The sequence below is a fragment of the Camellia sinensis genome, chromosome 2, assembly GCF_055761805.1.
Source record: "Camellia sinensis isolate YWXY chromosome 2, ASM5576180v1, whole genome shotgun sequence".
In the NCBI taxonomy this organism is placed as follows: Eukaryota; Viridiplantae; Streptophyta; class Magnoliopsida; order Ericales; family Theaceae; genus Camellia; species Camellia sinensis.
The window spans coordinates 172,723,651-172,738,613 of NC_138962.1; the positions used below are offsets into that span (position 1 = coordinate 172,723,651).

A 14,963-nucleotide genomic window follows, 5' to 3' on the forward strand; every position below is an offset into this window, starting at 1 on the left:
AATCAAAGAGCGCCAAACATGGACTGCTTTGCCAGATTTCAGAGTCGCCACCTAAATATTTTGTTTTGGAAAATTTAGGAAACCCTGACTCATGCCTAAGGCCACGTGTTCGTCATCACCAAAGTTGTTTCGGCTTGGGAACTTGGGTACGAGGGGGAAAGGTCATGAAATGAGCACCCTCGCTCGCCCGATCAAAGGATCGACCTCTACTAATCATGATATGTTGTTTTGAAAACATATGTGTTCTTGTTTGATTATTAGCTAAATTACTATGTGATGCGCACAACATACAAGTATAGACTCAATCACTCAAATTGGAACAAAACATCTCATGCTTGTTTTTCGAAAATGGTTTGGAATTGCTACACGTAAGTAGGCTAAAGCGTGGATTTGCCACTAAACAAGGTGGGCTTAAAACATGATGATTTGCCACTTTAAGTGGGCTTAAAACTCACATTTCGATGAATTATTCCAATTCAAGCAATGAAGCCTTCACATTCATGCAGTTAAGCATGCTATCATGGCAGTCACTTACACACATGCAAGGATGCTAAAGCATAAACACTTATAGTGTACTCCAAGCCAAAATAGAAGCTAGTTAGTAATTAATGCATGATCCTAGCTATGTCAATAGCGCCTAATGCAACACATGCAAAATGCAACTATGTAGGCTCAGCTATCTAAGATGGAATATGAATGCAACACTTGATACACGTATTCAAATAGATATTGAAGTACGATGCAGTTTGAATGAAGCGCCGAGCTCGATGCATGCAATACGAATGAATGATGCACGCATGCAAAGCATAAGGTATGCTAATCAAAACGCACCCAAATCTAACCACCGAAAGCAGTTAAATAAAAGGGAGAAAGACGTGGGGTTGGAAGACATGCACACACACACGCACACTTATTACAACATTGCCCTCGCGAAGGAGGGTCCAAATAATAAGCTAACTAGCTACGCTAATTAAACTAATTATTACAAACCAAAACTAATTAACTATTCTTAGATAACTAATTATTACAAAACAAATCAATTAACTAAGCACATTAACTAATTAAGTACAAAATCGACGAATTAGCTAACTAAGTAAAGCAACTAAAGCAGTTAAAAGAGGTCATCGGGGCGAGGGGTGTATGCATGCTCGATCACCTCGCTCAGAAATCCATTGCTATGCCTAGAATTGCCTCTGTTTGCATTTGATTTGATCTCTGAAAAGTGCACTAACTTCCAAATTGCTTCTGCTCCAACATGGGGACCTCCTGGTGGGCTGCCGACCAGAAAAGGGGGTTGTAGACCAGAAAAACTGGTTATAGACCAGAAAAAGTGGCCGGTCGACCACCCCTACTGGTCAGCCGACCAGTTAGTTTGCCAAGCTCCAGTTTTGCTACAACAGAGAACAACAAGGGGCATAGCAGTGTATTTGCAAGATATGTGTGCACAACCACCCTCCCTATCATTTCTCAAGCTCAAGGGAGTGCGGTACTTGACTCTCAGGCCACCAACCAAGCATCACAATGCACAATGGTCGAGAAGCCAAGTTTGCACAAGTCAATGTCAATGAATGCACAAATAACACATAAAGGCCTCCACCTCTATCATGCTTGAGCAAGAGGGTCGGCGACCAAGAAATGTTACACGTTTCATCACTTTAAGTATGAAACATGCGACATTCCTTGTGTTTGGATTAATGTCCAATCCAAACACATGGAACACAAACAAGATGATCAACCTTCAATTCTAAAGTGACATGCGCAAGACTCTATCATGTAAGAAATGCATGCGTGACATGTTTAAAAGCTAAGGCATCAAAGCTAATGAAACATATTACACATGAGGCATGCACTATCAATCTCAAATGGTCAAACCAACCCTGGACAGAGGTCAAACATGCCGAAACAGCGGCTGAAATATGTTAAGATCAAGTCATATAACACAAGGAGAATATGCTCATTTGATGGCTCATTAATAATGCACAAAGACACAACTCTCAAAAGCTCTCAAGGAATGAAAGAAGTGAGAACATGACACACGTACATGCTCTGAAATAACATGTTAAACGATGCCCAAACATGTAACCATCACAAATATAGCATAGTAGGGTGCTCAAAACTCAAGACTGACTAAGGTACTTGCACCATAGCCATATCAACCAAGCCCCAAAAGGCCAAGATGACTCGAAATAGTCCCAAGGAAGGTCAAAACAATGCCAAAACAAACATGGAGTGGAGCTAACACATGTTAGAATGGGAGGCATAAAGCATGATGCATGCAAGGCCAATGAGTGAGATTACACTACACATACCAAAACCAAGCATGAGGTGACTTCCCCAACAAAAATCAGAGTTGTAACATGGTAAAATAACACTAAAAATATGCTGAGATGGTAGCCCCAAAAGCTTAGGCAACCATGCATACATATTGGCTCATAAGTGAAGCATAAGGCTCAACCCTCAAACACAACAAAGTGATGATAAATACGAGAATATAGCAGAGGTATATCGTCTGAAATAACATGCCAAATGTTGCCATGCCGTGCCAAAGAAAAGCTCAAATATGACATGCTAGAGGTCTCAAAGCTTAAGGCTAGCAAAGCCAAATGCACTATAGCTATGCAAAGCCAAGCATGCATGACCAAGACCACTCAAATCAGACCTAAAGCATGTTAAATCAAAGCCCAAAATGTACTAGAGTAAAGCATACACATGCTAGATCAATAGGCTAAAACACCAAATACATTAGGCTAGTGAACAAAATTGCACTACAAGTGCAAGGAGCATGGAAGAGGCAACCAAACCAACACCAATCAGAGTTATGACATGGTAAATAATGGCTAAAAACATGCTGAAATGGAGCCAATTCAAAGCACAAAGACATGCTACTTTGCAAGGTTACAAGTAGGATTACACTACAAGTACAAGAAGCATGCAGGCGGTGACCAAGGCAACCAAAAAAAGAGTTATGGCAAGTCTAAAAAGTCACAAAAATGAGCCCAAAAAAAGCCACTAAGAAGTAGAAACACATGCTCTTTTGGAGGGCCATCAACACATGCAAACAAGAGAAGAGGATGGGGGACCACCCCCACCTATTTGGGACCTCAAAACCTCTTTTTCACAACTGAAATTCCTCTGAGTTTCAGTGGTGAGAGGGCCAAAAAGAGATGGTCTCAAAGGCCTTAAAAGATGGCACAAAACAAGGCAAAGCAAGCCACCAAAGGGGGTAAACCACCCCTAACTTAAACAAAGCCTTAAACAACCATTTTAAACACTTCAAAACAGAACTTTTTTCAGTTGAAAGCTAAGCCTAAAATAGCATGCATAGGTGGCCAAATATGCAACCAAAACAAAGCTTAAAAGGGGGAATAGGACTCACCCTTGAAAAATAATAAGAACAGCAGCTTCTTGAGCCCAAAACCAGCTTTTAGAACTCAAATACACCCTCCAAGAACCTCAGCAACAAAGATGGTGGTGTTTGGCTAGGAGTCTCCTTGCAAAAGTGTGGAGAAAGCTCACCTTCTAGCACTAAAAGAAAAGAGAGAGAGGATTCTAGAGAGAGAAATGGGAGAATTTGCCCTAAATTTTCTGAACCCTTTGGAAGGGGGAGACACCTCCCCTTGTATGGAATATGTAAGCCAAAGCTTGTTCAAATCTCTCCCTACACGTGTAGGGAGGATGTACTCTGTGCTTAACAGCTGGCACAGCTAGCACCAAAAATATCTACAAAAAGTGCAGAAAGGCCGCCGACCATATAAGGTGGTCGACCGACCACTCAACCTAGCCGACCGACTACCCAAGTGGTCTACAGGGGGAAAACTGGCTGGCAGGGGAGAAAACTGGTCTACACCTCTACTTCTCCCTCCAAGCAAAAGGGGGCACCAAGGTTTGGCTTAAAACAAGCACAAAACCAAGAGAGCTCAGAGACTCAGGAGCAAGGCGCGTAGCCGAAAACCTCGGGGACTCCAAACGAGCGCGAACAAGCGCAATCATCGAGCACTCAAACGATGATGTCCAAGTCTTTAGGACGGTCAAAAATGGGGTGTCTACAGTTGCCCTACTTTGACAAAACTCAGAAGTCATGAAATGACGAGAGTGAATGTCAAAGCCCAGAGATGACCCATTTTTGACAAGGCCGAAGACTTAGACAAAAAGGCAAGATAACAAATAGATATGCCTGCAGGCAGGGGCAAAATGCAAATGATTTGCCCGATGCAAGAGCATAACTTATGATTATGCAAAGAGAGCTGTAATGAAGCATTTATGCAAAATAAATACAACAATTTAAGTGAACCAACAAGTTACAGCAGTCTCACACATTCCAACAGAAAGGATGTAAAAAAATTATGCGAGCTTAACTACGCGTCACGCGAGAAAGGCCTAAAACGACTATCGAGCGAACGCAAAGCCTCAAAAACAACACCTCCCGGCGCATCATACGCAGGAGGGAAAGGCACTCCTCTCAGCGTATCACACACGAGAGAGGGAAAGGTAAGCACCTCTCAGCGTATCACACGCAAGAGAGGGAAAGGTATACACCTCTCAGCGTATCACACGCGAGAGAGGGAAAGGTAAGCACCTCTCAACGTATCACATGCGAGAGAGGGAAATGTATACACCTCTCAGCGTATCACACGCGAGAGAGGGAAAGGTAAGCACCTCTCAGCGTATCACACGCGAGAGAAAGAAAGGTATACTCCTCTCAGCGTATCACATGCGAGGGAGGGAAAGGTACACCTCTCAGCATATCAGACGCGAAAGAGGGAAAGGTATACACCTCCTAGCGTATCACACACGAGAGAGGGAAAGGTACACCTCTCAGCGTATCACACGCGAGAGAGAGAAAGGTACACCTCTCAGCGTATCACACGTGAGAGAGGGACAGGTACACCTCTCAGCGTATCACACGCGAGAGAGGGAAAGGTATACACCTCTCAGCGTATCACACGCGAGAGAGGAAAAGGTGTACACCTCTCAGCGTATCACACGCGAGAGAGGGAAAGGTACACCTCTTAGCGTATCACACGGGAGAGAGGGAAAGACAATAGTGCTAACACCGAAGGATGGCACAAACATTGGAGCACATCCCCATGCTTTCAACAGGATGTCAATGTAAACACCAAGCGTACCCGGGTGTTTCTAACCAACAAGATGCCGGTGTAGACATCGGGCGTACCCAAATGTCTTTCACCAACGAGATGGGAGAGGAATGGTTTTACCCAGAATTTCTCTAAATGAATTGTTCGTACAATATCGTGCATATATGAGAATGAAACTTGATAGATACAATGCAATGCAAAGCATATCTTCTGCGAAACGAATGATAACGATGCATGTGCAATGCAAGATAGTCAATAATGCATATTCAATGCAAGATAATCAACGAGGCAATATTCGAAGTAGAATACATGCCTTATGCAAGCATGGAAATGCATATTCTATGCAACAATTCAAAATGCAAATTCTATACAACGATAAAAGCAATGCATGCTAAAGACGACTCAAACGCAACTTCCGATTTACCTCTCGGAGGAGTTGCAATATGTTAAAAGTATATATCTTATGTGCATTGAAGGGCGATGATCACCACGCACGGAGAACGGGATTCTGGACTTCCGCAGAGGCCTCTTGTATCAAATTTTGAGCATACTTTGCCTTTCTTGGAACCCAAGGACACATATTATGGTTAAAAAGGTAGAGGGAGCTTGTAAAAGCATGATGTTTAGGGAATGCCGTAAACAACCAAAGCGGCGCTTTAGAAAGCACCTCATAGGGTGAGTGGCGATGAACCGTTTCACTCCGACGGGGATCCCCCATGTGTTCTTCGAGCACTTACCTCGTGTTCTTCGAACTCTTACCTTCAACTCACAGTATAAAGGTCCTGAAATGCTGACAAGAGGTAGCCTCCGCATGTAAAAGCCACGGATGCCGCTTTTCTTCCTAATCATATTCATAACTTTCCCTATTCTCCAACGGGGTGATAGACTAGTTTGGTTAAGTATCCAGAATTGAGGCGCATACATGCTATCTCAATCTATGGGGCTGCCATACAGATTTCAAGCCGGGGATATACCCCTGGGTATTTAAACCAGACTTTTATCTCGAAAATCCTGAACCTTTGCGTTCTAGGCATCAGCCATCCGAACTCTAGTTTCTACCGTCGCAGGTGGTCTCCTAGGAACTCATTGCAAACACAGCCAAGATGACCCTGGCAAGGCATGTACGTAGGGAGAGTACTTCTGATCGCCATGCTGGCTCGAAGCAGACTTAAGCTTGAGTTTGAGGTAGAGGCACACTCATGCTTCGAAGCATTGGCAAGGCTTGTGGAGGTGCATTCGGAATGCAATCTCGGAATTTGCTGAAGTTGAAACACACTCAGATGCTCCGATTTTCCTTCTTGTCTTTTGCTCTGTTTTCTTTTTGCTAGTAATGTTAGCACATTGTACAGCCTAGGCAGTTTTATTTTCCTCAAAACTTTGTACTTTTCTCGAAAAGAAACCATGATGGGAATGAAAACAACTTTTATTATTCAAAAAGTGTTGCATTTTGTATTCTGTGTATTCTGAGTATCGCACCGCACCATTTTACACAAAATGAGAGTGATGAACATTTGAACATTTGTACATTGGAAAGTCAGGTAGTGAACTGACACAACAAACATAACAAAACAACTTAAAGAACAACTCGATAAGCAAAACAATGACAGCGCGATAAACAAATTGCAACAACTCGATAAACAAATACAACTGTTAAACAGGACAACAGAACGCAACCGAAGTAGAATCAAACTTTTTTTTTTTTTTTAGCATTCTTAGCATACCAGAAGGCTAGGGGCTCTAAAAAAAAGGATGCCTTCCATCGCCGGGAGACGACTAGGTTCGCAGGGAGTCCACTACTACTGCATGTAATGTTTCCCACCCTTCTCACATGTGTATTTCTCACATCAATCGACCCTCAGGCTTTGTTTTTCTCTCAAAACCTTTTCACACTTTTCTCTCCACGCACACCTCTCTATTCGTTAATCTCTCTCATTTTTTCATCCCTCCCCAGATATGGCTAATGAATAAGTTGAAAGTAGTGGACACATACTCAGTATACTCAGCACGCGGCTATTTCTTCCGACAACTACTAGTCGATGTCCCATACAAGGGATGGTGGTGCTAATGGATGTTTAACCTTTCTGCTGACGACATTACTTGGCACTGCCCCTGGCTCAATCTGCCGGAGATGAGTTAGAACATGTCTCGCCAACCCGGGATTTAGCTGATTGGCCTGACACACTGTGTTTTCTACTTCCCATTCCGATTCTGGCGCCAATTTGGACATGATCAGATCTGCCCGGAAGATGGGATAGAATACCCTGCTTCATTTCCAGTCTGAGGCTCACAGCTAGCCCGGTATGCCACAGCATAGAGAAAGAGAGAACTTCTGGCCAACTTTGGCATCAAAGGCTTCCACAAGCTCTGGGAGGGGGCGCAAGAACACCTGACAATGCCCCGAGTTTATTTGCTTTAATCAGTACTTTCAAGTTTTCTTTATGAATGTGATAAAAGTAACTTCAATTTGTATTCAAGAGTAGGAGAACTCTGTACTGAAATCAATGTAATTGAAGGTTGTGGGTACTGAAAATTTTCCGTTTGGTCCAAAAATGGTCTAAGTTGTAAAAAGATTAATTTGAACAAAATCCACTTTTATTAAAAATTTTCAAAACCATTTTCGATACGGATCAAAACTAGACACACCCAAGATCTATCACTGAGATATACAACCCTAGGTCCAAGCAACCGGAAAATTGCCCCTAGTCTGAACAGCACTGCACTGGAGATCACAACCGAGCTCTTGGATGCAGAATAGACAAAGATGACCAACATGATCACATGGAAAAAGTTGAATTAGAAGTGTTTATGGCTAGACTTCAGAATGAAGTTGCCTACGTATCCCGATGATGGGAATCAAGCCTTACGTAGTTCAGTTCAGGTTCACTCGTGTATTAACTCTCTCCTTTTGTGCTCTAACTTTTGCCAAGGCCGCCCTTTCTGGGTTTTCAACCTTGCGAGCTCAGTTTTTATTATTTCAAATTTTTCATGCTCTAACTTTTGCCTAGGTCGCCCTTTCGGGTTTTCGACCTAGCGAGCCACTCAGGGATAATATTTCTTCAACTTGTCCATGTTGATCGGTTGGGAGAACTCTAGGCCATCTAGGTCCATCAGAACGACAGCTCCACCCGACCAAATTGACTTGATGAGGTAAGGGTCAGTCCAATTAGGTCTGAACTTGCCCCTAGGGTAGTGGATGGGAGCTCGGTTGTCTTTGGGCACCAAATCCGCTTCCTTTAAATTCCTGGACTTAACCTTCTTGTTGAAAGCCCTGGCAATTCTTTGTTGATGCCCTTGGACGTGATACAGTGCTTTCAACCCTCTCTCGTCAAACAGCATGAGTTCTTCGAATCTGCTCTGCTACCAATCTGCCTCAGTAATCTGGCACTCAGCCAATACCCGTAATGACGGAACCTCAACTTCGATAGGCAGAACAGCCTCCATCCCATAAACCAAGGAATATGGAGTTACCCCAGTAAAAGTTAGAATTGAAGTCTGGTAGCCCCAAAGAGCAAATGGCAGCTTATCGGGCCAATCCCTGTACGTTTCCACCATCTTCTGCAGAATGTGCTTAATGTTCTTGTTGGCGGCCTCAATAGCTTCGTTGGTTTGCAGCCGATATATAGATGACTTATGAAAAGCCACGTTGTATTTCTCTAACAAGTCGATCACCTCATTCTTGAAGTGGGAACCATTATCCGAAATAATATCATTCGGGACCCCATAGCGATAGATAATGTTCTTCCTGATGAACTTAGCAACGTGTAATGCCTTCAACACCGCGTAAGATTGGGCCTCAACCCACTTTGTGAAGTAGTCCATCGCTACCAGAATATACTCATGCCTGTTGGACCCCTTTGGTGTGACAGGCCCAATTACATCAATCCCCTAGACTGAAAAAGACCATGGCAAAGTCATGTTGTACAGCTTCGACGGCAGAATGTTCATGCGGTTTGCATGGATCTGGCATTTGTGGCATCGCCGGACAAAACCAATACAATCCTCCGACATGGTTGACCAATAATAACCCTGTCTAAGGATCTTTCGGGCTAGCATCACCCCGCTCATGTGCGCTCCACATTCTCCTCCGTGGATGGCCTCTATCAGACACTTGAATTCTTCAGCATCAACACATAGCTTATGCATCCCGAGATGACCCCGCTTGTACAGTGTACCCCTGCAGACGATGAACTGAGCAGCCATTCTTCGAATTGCCCTCTTATCTTTGCCATTTGCCCCTAGTGGATATGCCTCCTTTTCCAGGAAGTTCCAGATGCTGTAATACCAAGGGTTCTTATCTTGTACCTCATCTATGGCAGCAATTAGCTCGTAGGCCGGCATGAATTTATGTTCAATGATGATCGGACGCATCCGGACTCCAAAAGGGATGCCTATCATAGAAGATAGAGTTGCTAATGAATCAGCGAACCTATTGTTCTCTCTTAATAGATGAGCGAAGTTCAGTTTTTCAAACTGAGGGATCAGAATGTCCAAGGCCCGATGATAGATCTTCATCTTTTCTTCTTTAACTTTCCAATCTTCTTTAGCTTGAGATACGACAAGGTTCGAGTCCCCGATGACAGCCAACCGTTTTGCCCCTAGTTCTAGGGTGGCTTCCAGTCCAACAATACATGTCTCATACTTTGCCTCATTGTTCGATACTTTGAACCGGAGTTTGAATGCTAACGGTATACGGAAATTGTCGGGTGATATCAGCAACACCCTTATCCCATACCCGTACTGGTTTGACGCTCCGTCAAAGTACATCGTCCAAGTCTCTTCTTCGACATGCAGAATGGCCTCGTCTGGGAACATATATAACTGCTTCATCCTCGTCCACTGGGTGATCGGCTAGGAACTCCACTATCGCTCTCCCTTTCATCGACTTACGCGTCATGTACTTCAGATCAAATTCGGAAAGCAGAAACAACCAACGGGCTAGCCTACCCGTAAGTGTTGGTTTCTCGAAGAAATATTTGATGGGATCTAATCTCGAAACCAGTATTACAGAGTGAGCTAACATGTAGTGCCTCAACTTCCTGGTAGCCCATACCAAGGCCAGACAAGCCTTCTCCAGCGGAGTGTAGCGGGTCTCGTAATCTAGCATTTTCTTTCTCAGGTAGTAGATAACCTTCTTCACTTTGTCCTCAGACTTCTGTGCAAGCATGCAGCCCATCAGCGTTTCGGTCACTGACAGGTACAGAATCAACGATTTTCTCGGCTCAAGCGGTGACAACACAGGTGGGTTCTGTAAATATTGCTTGATCTGCTCGAAAGCTACTTGGTATCGGTCGTCCCATTGGAACTTCTTCCCTTTCTTCAGGAGACCAAACAATGGTTCACAAGTCAAGGTTAATTTTGCAATAAATCGTCTTATGAATTGCACTTTACCTAGAAAGCCTTGCACCTCCTTTTCAGTCCTCAGTGGTGGCATTTCTAAGATGGCCTTGATTTTAGAAGGATCGACCTCGATACCCCTTTGTGTGATCAAGAACCCCAGCATTTTCTATGCTGTAACACCAAATGTACATTTCTGAGGATTCAGCCGCAATCGATACTCTCTGATCCGTTGGAAGAATTTCTGCAAGGCGGTGTAGTGGCCCTCTCTTTCTTTGGACTTGACAATCATGTCGTCCACGTACACGTCAACCTCTTTGTGGATCATATCGTGCAAAATTGTGGTCGTTGCCCGTTGATACGTAGCCCCAGCATTCTTCAAACTGAACAGCATCACCCTATAACAGTAAGTCCCTAACGGGGTAATGAAAGTAGTTTTCTCCCTATCTTCGGGTGCCATCAAAATCTGATTGTAGCCTGAAAACCCATACATGAATGAGAGCAGCGCATGCCCAGCAGTGAAGTCCACTAATTCGTCGATATGCGACAGAGGAAAGTCATCCTTCAGATTGGCTTTGTTCAAATCCCTGAAGTCCACATATACTCGAATTCTGCCGTCTTTCTTCGGCACCGGAACTATATTGGCCAGCCAAGTTGGATACTCAGATACTAACAAGAACCCTGCGTCAATATGCTTGGTAACCTCTTCTTTGATTTTCAGGGCCCAGTCCGAGCGGATCCTTCCGAGCTTCCGCTTAACAGGTCGGGCCTCTGGGTTAAGTGGGACCGGGTGCTGCACAATCTCAGGATCGATTCCAGGCATGTCTTCGTAGGACCACGCGAAAACATCTTTGAAATCTTTTAATAAAGCGACTAAGAGCTCGCGTTCCTTAGAAGACAACGTGGACCCAATCTGGACCGGCCGTAGATCCTTCTTAGTACCAACGTTAATTGAGGTGATTTCATCAACCAAAGGTTTTACAAACCTCTCCTGCTCTTGATCAATCAAACATTGTAAAACCGGAGGAATTTCTTCCTCGTCGTTTTCATCAAAATTTTGAAAGTCCTGATTAATACAATAAACTAAAGGCACAGAAAAGTACTCAAAAGCTACAGCAGCACCATTCTCATTAGCAACTTCAAGATTGTCTGATTCTTCGGTTACAACAGACTCAAAGGAAAATGAAAATGACAACCTGGACAGGACAGTGGCATCCGGGTTATCACCCCCAAGAATACCGAACTCCGACTCGGATGGAATCTGATTCCGACTTCACAGACTCTGTGGAATCAGATTCAGGTTCACTACCTGACCTAGAACTACTAGATAAAAAGCCCTTCTCGTATTGCTAGACGAGGGAGGGTGCGATGGATGCATCGAGAATGCCTGAAGATGGGGCCCACAGTTGCTTCATCCCTGATCATGGAAACTGAGAAGTTATCCCCCAAGCACTTCGGTACGATTTGAGGATCTGAGAGGAGACAAGCCAGTGCTACCCCCATCTCAATTTCTGTGCTCTCAGAATCCTCATCCTTGCACTGCTCAGCCTCAGCTGGTGGGTCTGTCTGCTCTTCGGCAACTTCATCCCCGGATAATTGAAGATCAAAATAGATTTCGAAGCCAGGCAAACGCCGCTTCTCTAAATTCAACCAAGGCTCCGGAAAGCAGCAAAACAGGAAGTCTTCCCCCTCCCGGACAAAGCGTCCGTTCAAGGTCCGCTAGATAAGCCTGTGCACCAACTCGTAGTGCTTCCCGGCTTGCTTTTCCTTGGCTCTTCCGGCCATCTCTCTTCCTTTCCTCGCCCAATCCTTTTTGGTAGGCAGATAACCTAATCCAAAGGTATATGGGTTATGGGGCACTTCAGCCAATGCTGCGATGCCCTTCCGGCCACTTCGTCCCAATCCCATTCTGGGCATGTGTTGAAGCTTGTTCATAAGGTAGACAAACTGTACACTGACGTATAGCCCCTCATCAACAGCTAATATATCTTGTACAACCTAAGCCTCAGCTAGGGTAAATCCTGACAAAAATACATCCTCCATGCCATGCTCAATCTCCAGAACTGGTGTAGAAACCTCTGGCGACAGATGTATTAAAGAATTTCCAAAAATGATTGCTACCCCCTTCTCGTGGGGGTACTTCAGCATTTGGTGTAAGGTGGAATAGACGACCTTCACTTGCTGCAGCTACGGCCACCCAAGGAGTAGATTGAAGGTTGCGAGAACATCCAAGACATGGAACTCAATGTCCTGCTGTCCCGGACCAACCTGAGTCTTAATCCGTACGGTCCCCATCACCTCTCGACTGGTGTTATCATAGGCCCGAATTACCTGGGCTCTTGGCGCGAAATCTGCGGGCTTCAACCCCGATAGCATACGCCGTTCTCGACGAACATACATTGATTGCGGATCCCGTGTCGACCAAAACCACCAGTATCCACTTTTCTCTACACTCTACAGAGATGTAGAGTGGTTTGTTATGATCTGAGCCCTCGGGCGGTAGTTCCTTGTCGGTGAAGGTCAAGGTCGGGAAAGCTCCTCCCTGGAAAACCAGCCTTACCAACTGTTTGGGTGTGGTATCAATTGAAAGTTTTGCCTTGTCCATGGCAGAAAGGACAGCTTGTCTGTGAACTCTTGAGGCCATAAGCAGTCCCCAGATGGGGATGTCTACTTGAATCTTCATTAGCTGTGTCAGTACAGCCTCCTCCTCTAGCAGCTTTTCTTTCTGCCTCTCTGCCTCTTTGTCCTTCCCGGACGGCTCCGGCTGGTCCAGGTGTGGGGGCTTGAAATACCGCCCAATCCTGGTCATATGATCAACCTCCTCAACATACCAGGTATCATCTGGTTAGTTCTGCCCCCAATCTTCGTTCGTGTGGGCAAGACGCAAGTCGTCGTCTTCCCACCACATGCCATCGGCAACCGACAGACAACTGTCCGGCTCCGTAGTAACTATTTCAGTGCTCACAGCACATTTCGTCCCCGCAGGGACTTTGGCCTTCCTAGCCCTCTCAAGATCCTCGATCTTTTCTTGCTCAAGTCACTTTAATGCAGCCTCCTATTCAGTGTCTACTGTATTCAAACTGCCTGAATCCCGAGCAAAATTCTTTGCACCAGTGCTCTCTGGCGATACTCCCAGATTCTCGGCCATTCCGGCCATTGTTGATATCCCAGCTTCCGATTGCCCCTGTTTTGGCTGAAGCGCCTCAACAACATTTGGCTCGTTGCTGAGCCACCCAGTATTTTCTGCCGATCCATCCAAGTTGAACCAATTGATGTTCACATCCCTTGGATCCTGCTCTTCAAAGAATTGCAGATTGGCAATATCCTCTTCCAGCTCTACTAGGTCATCTAACCCCTGACTTGGTCCATCTTCTCGAACCATACTGATCTCTGCCCCAACCGGCAACTCTACCTTCGGTTTGGCCTAATCTGACGATACGATACAACCACTCGGGTTGTATGCTCCTTCAATAAAGCTCCCAGATCCCATTTGAATCAACACTCCCATTTGCCTCCAAAGTCATCCTGATTCTTTCTTCGACAGTCACCACCACCAGTTCAGGTTGGGTTCGGGAGATGCTCAACATGCACAAGTCCGTGCTGTCTGGGATGAACACCTCAGGCTTGGGTAGGTGGGAGGGTGTGATGTATATGCTTGGGTCATATGGAATGGCCGTGGTTTGGATCAAGTTCATATGCTTGGGTGGTGGAGCTTGGTTATGTGGTGGGAGTGCGGTAATGGTGACATTTGGCTTCTCGAGAGGTGCAATCACCTTGTTATCAATAAGATCTTGGATTTCATGACGCAGTCTGTAGCAGGAGTTGGTGTCATGATCGTGTTGTTGGTGAAAGGCACAATATTTGGTCAGGTTATGGCTTGGTGGGAGGTTATTTGGTAGTGGGCGCGGTTCCAGAGGCTTCAGATGCCCCTTTCTAATTAGAACCCCAAGGGCTTTGGACAAAGGCATATATGACGGGGTAAAAGTCCTCTGGCCCCGGGCTGGGTATTTGGCTGTTTGTGAGCTAGTACCGAACGCACCGGTGAAGGGGGTAGCTGTAGCTGTTTTTGGAATGGTGGTAGTGACCATGCCCACATCAGAAGTCCTGGCAGCTGCAGCACTACTCGTGCCTACATTCGAACTGTGTGTAAATGCCCTATTGGGCTGTTCCCTGTCTTGGTCGATCAGACCCTACTTCATGGCATCTTCAATCTGTACCCCAATCTCTTGTAAATCAACAAAGGTGGGAAGGGGTAAGACGATCATTTTTTGCATTAGCTTGGGTTGGAGGTTGCACACAGCCATGCTTATCTGATCCTTCTCAAGTGGCCGAGTTGTCATCATGGAGGCCTTAGCCCTCCATCAAGTGACAAAGTCAGAAAAGCCTTCTTTCGGCCCTTACCTGGTCGCTTCAAGATCAGGGGTCGTGACCTCAATCTGGGTGTTATATGAATATTATGCAACGAAGGCCTCAGCCATTTCCTCCCAGCTCCTTTTCACTTAGTCCTCCAGCTTGGCGTACCAAATGGGCGCA

At 45.1% G+C, this 14,963-nt stretch overlaps 1 pseudogene; it reads right to left on the bottom strand.

The window, feature by feature from the left end:
- LOC114264280 (protein neprosin-like) overlaps positions 1 to 14,963 on the bottom strand; it is a 103,221-nt pseudogene that overhangs the window by 27,191 nt on the left and 61,067 nt on the right.